An 11,772-nucleotide genomic window follows, 5' to 3' on the forward strand; every position below is an offset into this window, starting at 1 on the left:
GCATTGGTAACAAAAGTACACCTCAGAGGCTGACAGATAAATGTCCCCATTCTGTGAAACTGATATGCCCCAGAGGTCCGGGGCATGCTTGGATAACCTCCAGAATAAAAGATAAGTGTGATGTCACTACGATGATATCACAATGCCTTGTAGGCTTCTTTGTGTCCTGGAGTCAGCATATTCCACAACTAGTAATTTTTTCTGATCCATTTATTGAGTAATGTGAAAGGAACCAACTTTGAATGTGGTTCAGAACAGGAAAAGACTTAGCAGCAGGTGCAATCTGCAGTGCAGGCCACACTGTAGGTGCTGCCATAAAATCTGGTAAACCTAATTTTTCTAAGTGTATTGGTAATGGAAAAGATGATATGCAAAATTCATGTTAAGATCCAATGGGATGATCACAATGTAGACTCCTAATATTCTGGAGCAAAGCCACATCCCCTGCAGCAGAGTCCCATATACCACTCAAGTAGAGATCCTTATGTACAGAGAGGCCTGGGTAGAAGCTAAGTGGTCTGTGGCCTTGAGCAGTTCACCATGAGCTGGGATCTGTCATAAGGTAGGATGGTTCCAGCAATTATCCATTGTAAGATGGGAGTGGTATGTACGTAATTGCACATGAGTAGGAAAGAGGGCACAAGCAAACAGCACAAGTGTGGTGGCCTATACTCCTATGTCACTCGATACTGTTCTAGGTGACAGAAGAGGGAAAAGTCTGAGTTTGGTGCATGGATAGATGGACCTGGATGTGGATGCAAGATGAAAATTGGCTGCGGATATACTACAGCCCCATTCAGGGTGGGGAAAGACAGGGAGGGGAAATTCTTTCAAGAATTTCAAAATTCTTCCAATTCTTTCAGGCAGTGTGGAAAGAGAAGTAGCTTGAGGAAAGAATATACATCGGCCCATGGCAGTGGTAGATGATTTGGCTGGTTGGTCAGGAAGGAAAATTGGGAACAAAGAGGTCTGGGGAACAGATACGTAGGTGGATCCATGGGAGTGGGCACCACATATGAAGATCTTTGCATCACACATTAACATCCACCAAGGAGCATTCAATGTAGAAAAGGCACAAAGCAGCCAAGTATAGTTTGGCCAGTTGATATCAGTTCCAGTCTCTATCATTGTCCATTGCAGTGATAGCATAATGGGCTCATGAATGGACATAGTGACAGGGCTAGAAGCTATGCATGGGCCCAACAGCAAGAGCTCCAACTCTCCAAGACTGATCTTCTGCCAAAGCCAAATGTCCAACTTGCCAGGCATATAAACCAAAGCCGAGTCCCCATTCTGACACCATTCTTAAGTGACCAATGAGATACTTCATGGTGAGTTGATTGCATTTGACTCTTCACTCTGAAAAGAGCAATGATTCATCTTGACTGGAAGTAACATATACTCTGGGTATGAATTTCTTTTCCAGTCTGTAGAGCTCCTTGGTCAGTACCACTATCCATCTTACATTATTTGATCTACTAACATTATTTGATGTATTATACCATCTCAGACCAAGAGATTTATTTTGTAGCAGAGGAAAGCCATTTGATGGTGGGATCCAGTAGTCCTGACTGCACCACTCAGAAACTCCTGACCTTTTCTGGGACGGAGAGGGTAGGGACCAGTGACATTTTAAAATTGGACAAGTCTCTGATATCTGATCTCTCCTCTGCCAATAAATTAATGCAAGGGCCTTTTGAAGGCACAGCTTCAAATATGGCTCCAGCTCCAGCTTGGAGAATATGCCCTGCCTCATGGGGTTCCTTTCTCTAGGTTGTAATATATGCCTTGAATCAAAAACCATCACATGGTGCTGTGTCTCCTGTAGAGAGAACCAAGGTATAAAAGCAGGCATGGCCCTTCTTTTCACTTCCAGTGACCAGCTTGGGGATTTTGTGCTTTTAACCCTGAAACACTAGGCTCTCATGATCTAAAGCTGCACTGCCCAACATGGTAGCCACTATTCAAATGTAACTACTTAAATTTAAATTAAACAAATAAAATCTAAAATTCATTTTCTCAATCCACTAGCCAGATTTCAAGTCCTCAATAGCCACATGTGTTTAATGGCTACCAGGTTGGACAGTGCAGGTACAGAACATTTTTTTTTATAAATGTATTTTTTATTGTTCAATTTGCCAACATATAGAATAACACCCAGGGCTCATCCCATCAAGTGCCTCCCTCAGTGCCCATCACCCAGTCTCCCCCACCCCCCTCCCACCTCCCTTTCCACCACCCCTAGTTCGTTTCCCAGAGTTACGAGTCTCTCATGTTCTATCTCCCTTTCTGATATTTCCCACTCATTTTTTTCTCCTTTCCTCTTTATCCCCTTTCACTATTTTTTATATTCCCCAAATGAAGGAGACCATATAATGTTTGTCCTTCTCCGATTGACTTATTTCACTCAGCATAATACCCTCCAGTTCCATCCACGTCGAAGCAAATGGTGGGTATTTGTCGTTTCTAATGGCTGAGTAATATTCCATTGTATACATAAACCACATCTTCTTTATCCATTCATCTTTCGATGGACACCGAGGCTCCTTCCACAGTTTGGCTATTGTGGACATTGCTGCTAGAAACATCGGGGTGCAGGTGTCCCGGCGTTTCATTGCATCTGTATCTTTGGGGTAAATCCCCAACAGTGCAATTGCTGGGTAGTAGGGCAGGTCTATTTTTAACTGTTTGAGGAACCTCCACACAGTTTTCCAGAGTGGCTGCACCAGTTCTCAACAAGATACTAGCCAATAGGATCCAACAGTAAATTAAGAAAATTATTCACCGTGACCAAGTAGGATTTATCCCTGGGACACAAGGCTGGTTCAACACTCATAAAACAATCAATGTGATTCATCATATCAGCAAGAGAAAAACCAAAAACCATATGATCCTCTCATTAGATGCAGAGAAAGCATTTGACAAAGTACAGCATCCATTCCTGATCAAAACTCTTCAGAGTGTAGGGATAGAGGGAACATTCCTCGACATCTTAAAAGCCATCTACGAAAAGCCCACAGCAAATATCATTCTCAATGGGGAAGCACTGGGAGCCTTTCCCCTAAGGTCAGGAACAAGACAGGGATGTCCACTCTCACCACTGCTATTCAACATAGTACTGGAAGTCCTAGCCTCAGCAATCAGGCAACAAAAAGACATTAAAGGCATTCAAATTGGCAAAGAAGAAGTCAAACTCTCCCTCTTCGCCGATGACATGATACTCTACATAGAAAACCCAAAAGCCTCCACCCCAAGATTGCTAGAACTCATACAGCAATTTGGTAGCGTGGCAGGATACAAAATCAATGCCCAGAAATCAGTGGCATTTCTATACACTAACAATGAGACTGAAGAAAGAGAAATTAAGGAGTCAATCCCATTTACAATTGCACCCAAAAGCATAAGATACCTAGGAATAAACCTAACCAAAGAGGTAAAGGATCTATACCCTAAAAACTACAGAACACTTCTGAAAGAAATTGGGGAAGACACAAAGAGATGGAAAAATATTCCATGCTCATGGATTGGCAGAATTAATATTGTGAAAATGTCAATGTTACCCAGGGCAATTTACACGTTTAATGCAATCCCTATCAAAATACCATGGACTTTCTTCAGAGAGTTAGAACAAATTATTTTAAGATTTCTGTAGAATCAGAAAAGACCCAGAATAGCCAGGGGAATTTTAAAAAAGAAAACCATAGCTGGGGGCATCACAATGCCAGATTTCAGGTTGTACTACAAAGCTGTGGTCCTCAAGACAGTGTGGTACTGGCACAAAAACAGACACATAGATCAATGGAACAGAATAGAGAACCCAGAAGTGGACCCTAAATTTTATGGTCAACTCATATTCGATAAAGGAGGAAAGCCTATTCATTGGAAGAAAGACAGTCTGTTCAATAAATGGTGCTGGGAAAATTGGACATCCACATGCAGAAGAATGAAACTAGACCACTCTCTTTCACCATACACAAAGATAAACTCAAAATGGATGAAAGATCTAAATGTGAGACAAGATTCCATCAAAATCCTAGAGAAGAACACAGGCAACACCCTTTTTGAACTCGGCCATAGTAACTTCTTGCAAGATACATCCACGAAGGCAGAAGAAACAAAAGCAAAAATGAACTATTGGGACTTCATCAAGATAAGAAGCTTTTGCACAGCAAAGGATACAGTCAACAAAACTCAAAGACAACCTACAGAATGGGAGAAGATATTTGCAAATGACGTCTCAGATAAAGGGCTAGTTTCCAAGATCTATAAAGAACTTATTAAACTCAACACCAAAGAAACAAACAATCCAATCATGAAATGGGCAAAAGACATGAAGAGAAATCTCACAGAGGAAGACATGGACATGGCCAACACGCACATGAGAAAATGCTTCGCATAACTTGCCATCAGGGAAATACAAATCAAAACCACAATGAGATCCCACCTCACACCAGTGAGAATGGGGAAAATTAATAAGGCAGGAAACCACAAATGTTGGAGAGGATGCGGAGAAAAGGGAACCCTCTTACACTGTTGGTGGGAATGTGAACTGGGGCAGCCACTCTGGAAAACTGTGTGGAGGTTCCTCAAACAGTTAAAAATAGACCTGCCCTACGACCCAGCAATTGCACTGTTGGGGATTTACCCCAAAGATACAGATGCAATGAAACACCGGGACACCTGCACCCCGATGTTTCTAGCAGCAATGTCCACAATAGCCAAACTGTGGAAGGAGTCTCGGTGTCCATCGAAAGATGAATGGATAAAGAAGATGTGGTTTATGTATACAATGGAATATTCCTCAGCCATTAGAAATGACAGGTACCCACCATTTGCTTCGACGTGTATGGAACTGGAGGATATTATGCTGAGTGAAATAAGTCAGTCGGAGAAGGACAAACATTATATGTTCTCATTCATGTGGGGAATATAAATAATAGTGAAAGGGAATATAAAAGAAGGGAGAAGAAATGTGTGGGAAATATCAGAAAGGGAGACAGAGCATAAAGACTCCTAACTCTGGGAAATGAACTAGGGGTGATGGAAGGGGAGGAGGGCAGGGGGTGGGGGTGAATTGGTGGCGGGCACTGAGGGGAGCAGTTGGCGGGATGAGCACTGGGTGTTATTCTGTATGTTGGTAAATTGAACACCAACAAAAAATAAATTTATTATAAAAAAAATAAAATAAGACCCAGACCTCTTTCTCTGCTGCCAGAGATACTGATTACTAATGGCTAAATCCTTCTCTAAGAATTCCCTTGGCTGAAGGGAGCCACTTTGCTCAAGGTTGCCCCCAGCCCTTGATGGCAGTCCATGTCCAGTGACTGGTCAATAAGGGGGTACAAAGGCCTAGTCCTTTTGAAGACTTCGGTTTTTAACACAGGAACATTTTCATATTAATTAATTAATTAATTAATTAATTAATTAAAAGCATTCTTTTTATTTAAAAATTAAGTATAGTTGACATACAGTGTTAAAGTAGTTTCAGGTGTACAATCTAGTGATTCAACAAGTTTATACATTGTGCTAAGTTTACAAGTGTGGCTACCATCATCACCGTATATCACTATTACAATACCATTGATTATATTCTTTATGCTGTGTCTTTTATTCCTGTGACTTATTCATGCCTTAAGTGGAAGCCTGTATCTCCCACTTCCCTTTGTCTATTTTGCCTACCCTTCCAACCCCTTCCCCTCTGGCAATTATTAGTTTGTTCTTTGTTTTTGTAGATTTGGATTCTTTATTTGTTTATTCATTTGTTCTTGTTTTATTTTTAATATTTTATTTATTTATTCTTGAGAAACACAGAGAGAGAAAGACAGAGACACAGGCAGAGGGAGAAGCAGGCTCCATGCAGGGAGCCTGACGTGGGACTCAATCCCAGGTCTCCAGGATCAGGCCCTGGACTGAAATTGGCACTAAACCGCTGAGCCACCGGGGCTGCCCCCATTTGTTCTTGTTTTAGATTTCCCCATATGAGTGAAATCACATGGTAGTCACCTTCTCAGTTTGACTTATTCACTTAACAAACTACTCTCTAGGTCGATCCATGTCATCTCAAATGGTACAACCTCATCCCTTTTATGGCAGTGTAATAGTCCAGTCTGTGTGTGTGTGTGTGTGTGTGTGTGTGTGTGTGTCGCACCACATCTTCATTATCCATTTATTAATTGATAGACACTTGAGCTGCTTCCATATCTTAGCTATTGTAAATAATGCTGCAATAAACATAGAGGTGTTTATGTCTTTTCAAATTAGTGTTTTTGTTTTCTTTGGGTAAAATACCTAATAGTGGAATTACTGGATCATACGGTAATTCTATTTTTAACTTTTTGAGAAAACTCCATACTGTTTTCCACAGTGGCTGTACAAACTTACATTCCCACAAATAACATACAAGGATTCTATTTTCTCATGTCCTCACCAGCACTTGTTATTTCTTGTCTTTGTTATTTTAGCATTCTAACAGGTGTAAGATGATACCTTGCTATGATTTTGATTTGCATTTCCCTGATAATTAGTGATGTTGAGCATCTTCTCGTGTGTCTGTTGGCCGTCTGGATGTATGTCTTCTTTGGGAAAACGTCTATTCAGGTCATCTGCCCATTTTTTTCATTGGATTATTTGTGGGTTTTTTGGTGTTAAGTTCTTTATATATTCATATTTTGGATATATTAACCTCTTATCATTTGAAAATATCTTCTCCCATTCAGTAAGTTGTCTCTTTGTTTTGTTGATGGTTTCCTTCACTATGCAAAAGCTTTTTATTTCTATGAAGTTCCAATAGTTTATTAGTTTATTTTTGCTTTTGTTTCTCTTGCCTTAGGACATGTATCTAAAAAAAATGTTGCTACAGCTATGTTCTTCAGGGTTTTTTTTTTTTTCTTCTCTTTCTCTCTCTCTTCCTGGGATACTATTTTGGATTAAACTTCTGTGACCCTTATCTATAGACTCATATTTTCTAAGCCTTTGCCATCAGATCTGGAAAACTTTTTTCCCTTTATCTTCCAGCTCATCTATTGCAATTTTTACTTCTATAATCAATTTCTAAAAACTCTTTCTTATTTATCTGATTGTTCCTTTTACTCATAAATCTCTGTCCTGTTCTTGTTGTATAGATATGTGATAAGTTTGTTTTCAAGTTCCTTTCTTTGTTTCTTCCAGAATCAGTTTTTTCTTTGTTTTGGTTCTTCTCACACACACACACACACACAGCTGATTTCTGTCTGTTTGCTACTGAGACAGCTGGTCAATATCATGGCGAGACTCTCTCCTGGGTGAAAAGTGCACCTGAGTGCTCTGAATGCTAATGGACAGATTTTGCTCTAGGATACTGTGAGGAATATTTTCCATATGCCCTTCCTTCCACCCTCTCCCAATCCCCTTGTGATCTCTGCCCTCCCAGTTGTGTTTGGTCAACAAGGCATGCTGGTAAGAGATGAGACAGAGAGAACAGACCCTGGTCTGAGTATTTACTTCCCTGTCTTCCTTCCTGTGTGTTGTTTCAGGTTACCTGTGCTCATCAGCAGAAGGTCTCAGATATTTTCAAAATGACTCACCACCCAGCAAAAGCTGGGTGCTTGACTTTTGCTTGACTGCTCCCTGCCCTTTGTCTCTTCAAACTGGGGGTCATGGCAGCCCTGCAGCTTCTGGCCTTGGGTCCATCACCACCGCCTGTCTTCCCCCCACTCACTTCCCTTATTAAGAGTCATCTTACTTTGACCTCCCTAGAAGACAGAGCCTGAGGAAACATGCTATTTTTATTAGAGGGCTCAATCCCAGAGCAGAAGAATAAGGAAATGGTGCTAAGGATGGGGAACCAATACTAGGAGATACAATGGTGCTGGCTGCCACTGAGTGCAGCTGGTTGCTCAGTCCTAAAAGTAGGACTATGTTCTTAGATGGGGTGTAAGTAAGATAGGCTGGGAGAAGATAGGACCAAGAATTTATCCACCAGCTCCCATCTCACATTTGTCAAAAAGTAATTCCACAAGGTGTTAATATGCCAGCACTTTCAGGTGGCACTTGATGGGCTCCAAGCATGATCTCATGGTGTTCCTATTCGGTTTGCTAATTAAGCCCCCGGGCAAGAAGTAAAAGGTATGCCTGGCAAGTATGAGGGGATGTGCCTGGGTGATGGTACTAAATGTTTGATAACTGGCTCTCCTATTTCTATGATATAAATTCTCACCATGGCTGATTTCAACATGGATGTGGAAGAGAGGTGCCTTGACTTTTACGGTGTATTCATTATAGGGTTACAGTAGACATCTTACAGATATAATAGACTATACTCTAGGGGTGCCGAGGTGGCTCAGTCTGCCTTTGGCTTCACTTAAGGTCACGACTCTTGGGTCCTGGGATTGAGCCCTGCATAGACTCCCTGCTCATCAGGGAGTCTGCTTCTCCCTCTTCCTCTTCCCCTCTCCCCAGCTCATTCTCTCTCTCAAAAATAAATAAATTTTTTAAATCTAAAAAAACCCAATAGAATATACTCTAGATTGTAAATAATAGTAAAATGTAGTGAAATAAGGAAAAGGTAATGAGTTTTGAATATTCATTCCCTTTCTTTTTTTAAAAAGATTTTATTTATTTATTCATGACAGACAGAGAGAGAGAGGCAAGACACAGGCAGAGGGAGAAGCAGGCTCCACATAGGGAGCCCAATGTGGGACTCTATCCCGAGCCCTCAGGACCACGCCCTGGGCTGAAGGCAGGTGCCAAAACCACTGAGCCACCCAGGGATCCCCTCATTCCCTTTATTTCTAACATAATTTATTTAGCTGTAAGTTTATATAATTTAATTTTTAAATAGTGGGTATTTTAATCCTCTCACACCAGTAAAGACTGGCTCTACACATTACTGATTTGGACTTGCAGAAAAGGAAGTTGGGGCCTGCCAAGTGGCCACTGCAGCAGTGGCTAGATCAAGAAATGAGTGAAGCCCAGAGGACCTGAAGTGGTGGAAGAAGAGTCTGGTACAGTCCGTTATAGATAAGCTCACCGTGCATTATTCTAATTGGAGTATCAGGACCCAATGATACAATTGAGTAGGTTTGGGACAACTGGAAGCTACACACTCTGCAGAGGTCAGAATTCAGAAAGCTTTACTTGAGAGGCCTCGATATCTGCTCATGAGAACACATCCCTCCCAGTACATGCAGATTTTTCAGAGAAGGTCCGCCAGATTTTGACGGAAACTCTGCACATGTGAGAAAGACACTCTCAGGAGCAGTTGTGCAACATTCCTCACACTGTGTCCAGCTCCCTTCCTTACTCCCCACTTCCACCAGACCTGCCCCTCCAGGTGCCTTAGATCCTCTAAGAGAGGTTTCTTACAACAGTGATTCCAGATACAGTGTATAGGCCACCCCTGGCTGCAAGGGAGACCAGCAAATGCCATTTTCTAATATGGGAGGATTGCTTCCTGGAATAAAATCAGTGTTGTAAGATATGAATGAAGAATGGATATTGGGTGACAGACTCAAGCTCACCAGCCTAAGGAGTACAGACCATTTTCTTTGGCCATGGAAGTTGGAGGATTCTGCGGAGAGAGGAGAGGGGATTGGGTCAAGGAGATGAAATGGCAGCGTATGTGGGGAGCAAGTGGAGAGAGGAGAGCATCGGGCAATGCTGTGTGGATGTGCATAGAAAGGAAAGTGGACAAACACACTCCAACCATTCACAGTCACCTGGGAAACTGAGGCAGCTGGATGGCACTGTTTTATGAAATGTCCTCCCCGCAGCAGTTGAGGTAACAGACCTGACATTTAACTGAATGTCTTTGGATAGAATATGAAGAGCCAAGTCAGCTGTCATGTGATTAACAATCTTATCTTTCAATTATGCTCGGTGTCATTTCTTCTTTAAGACAAATGAATACCTGGGATGCCTGGTGGCTCAGCGGTTGAGCATCTGCCTTTGGCTCAGGGCCTGATCCCGGGTCCAGGGATCGAGTTCCACATTGGGCTGCCTGCAGGAAGCCTGCCTCTCCCTCTGCCTGTGTCTCTGCCTCTCTCAGTGTCTCTTGTGAATAAATAGTCTTTAAAGAAAAAAAAAAGACAAATTAATTCCTTCCATAAAGCTACTCTAAAACACTTTCTCTTCTGTCCTCTGCACTCATTTTGACACTAATATAACATTTTATAATTGAATAATATTGAAACCCTCTTCAATTTAAACTATGTACAAATGGACTTGGAAATTTTGCCGTCCTTAGCACATCAGCACCAATTCATAATGCAATCTCTAGTCACTAATGGATGACTCAAAAGACAAGGCCCAAATGAACAAATTAAACACAGCAGAAATAAATAAAGAGTATGGCCTAATGCACACATTTTACAATAAATCATAGAATCCACTGTTGATCTGAGGTGACTTTTGAATACAATTCTTCTAATGCTTAGAGACTTCTTTCAAGATTTACTATTTGGATTTGGAATATTGTAATTTCTGAGATATTTCAGTGGTTTACGGACACAAAGGATTGGAGTATTTGAAGTTGGAATCGTTCTATAAATGGCCATGGCTTCCTGCCTTGGCTATCCACACTACGGATATTTAAAATTGTAGGGTTTGTGTTCGAACTACAATAATTTTTCTTTCATAAAGGGACACATAAGTGGTACGATGTAGTTCATAGTCATCAACAATAGTCAAAAGACTGACACTATTGCAAGGAACAGTTTGAAATGGTCAGCTTTCAGGTCACAAAACTCTGAGGACTTTCAGGGACTCAGCTACATGAAAGAGGGCATCTCCATGTTGGCTGCTTAGAGGTCAGCAAAAAAAGAAAAATCAACCCACAGGAAACCTCGTGTCTGTCACTGACTCATCCCCTTGCCATAGTAAGACTTAGATGCTTTCAACACCATAAAGGCATATTATCTTTTGTATTTTAAAACCCAGGTCTCTTGTGAAAGGACATGATTCCACTTCCAAATGCACATGTAGAAGTAGAAAAGAATTCTGTTCATTACTTCATTCAGCTGCATCCATCCTGTGAGGAAGAATCTTGGTTTGAGATGAGCACTTTGGCCTCTTTTTTATTTGCTAGTTGCTGATGTTAGATGTTCTTTACAATGAATTTCTGGCATAATGTCTGTTTTCACTCAGTGAAATACTGAGATTTACAAATTTCAAAACCTCTGCAGATCAGTTAATGATGTGGTAAACACAGTTCACAGATAGATAGATGGAGACAGCTCTCCAGTGCCAGCCGCTGAGGAGGTGAGGATCTGGATGGCAGGGTCTGCTCCAGGGGATTCATTGAAAATTATAACACTAAAAACAGCAGATACTCATCTATGCTCAAGAGTGATGGGCATTCTTTCTAACAGAGATATAATTTGATTTGCCTACAAAAACACTTGCATTATTAAAAACAGAACTAGCAGAGGTCAGGTGAATTTTTGGTGGCCAAAGGTCGAGATCTCCTTCTCTGGCTCTGCTCTGCCCCCGGCTCATCACATCTGTGCCCAATTCCATCATAGGATATCTTGTTCATAAGGAATAGGGGGCCAAGTGACTGCATCCTTTAGCTTCCTGTAATCTACCAATCCCTCCGTTAAGCCATCGCAAATTAACATACCACCCGAGTGATATTGAGGTGCTTGCCGTATTAAGGTAGCTCTATATAAGTTCCCTGATCCCCCCCCCTCCAACCAGATGGCTGCCCCTAAGCCCTGCCTGTATGGAAATTTTGGATCAGTCATTGCTGAAAGGATTAAATTTATCCTAAGCTGACAGAAGAGGCTTCTCTCTATA

The 11,772-nt window shown here is 41.5% G+C and overlaps 1 long non-coding RNA gene across 1 annotated transcript; it reads left to right on the forward strand.

Moving 5' to 3' along the window:
* Positions 1–951: 951 nt before the first annotated feature.
* Positions 952–9,847, forward strand: LOC111092228. The gene is made up of 2 exons (XR_005377349.1): positions 952–1,331; positions 8,884–9,847. It is a non-coding gene; the product is annotated as an uncharacterized LOC111092228 (long non-coding RNA).
* Positions 9,848–11,772: the final 1,925 nt, after the last annotated feature.

Source organism: Canis lupus, chromosome 24 (genome assembly GCF_011100685.1).
Source record: "Canis lupus familiaris isolate Mischka breed German Shepherd chromosome 24, alternate assembly UU_Cfam_GSD_1.0, whole genome shotgun sequence".
NCBI classification, from domain to species: domain Eukaryota; kingdom Metazoa; phylum Chordata; class Mammalia; order Carnivora; family Canidae; genus Canis; species Canis lupus.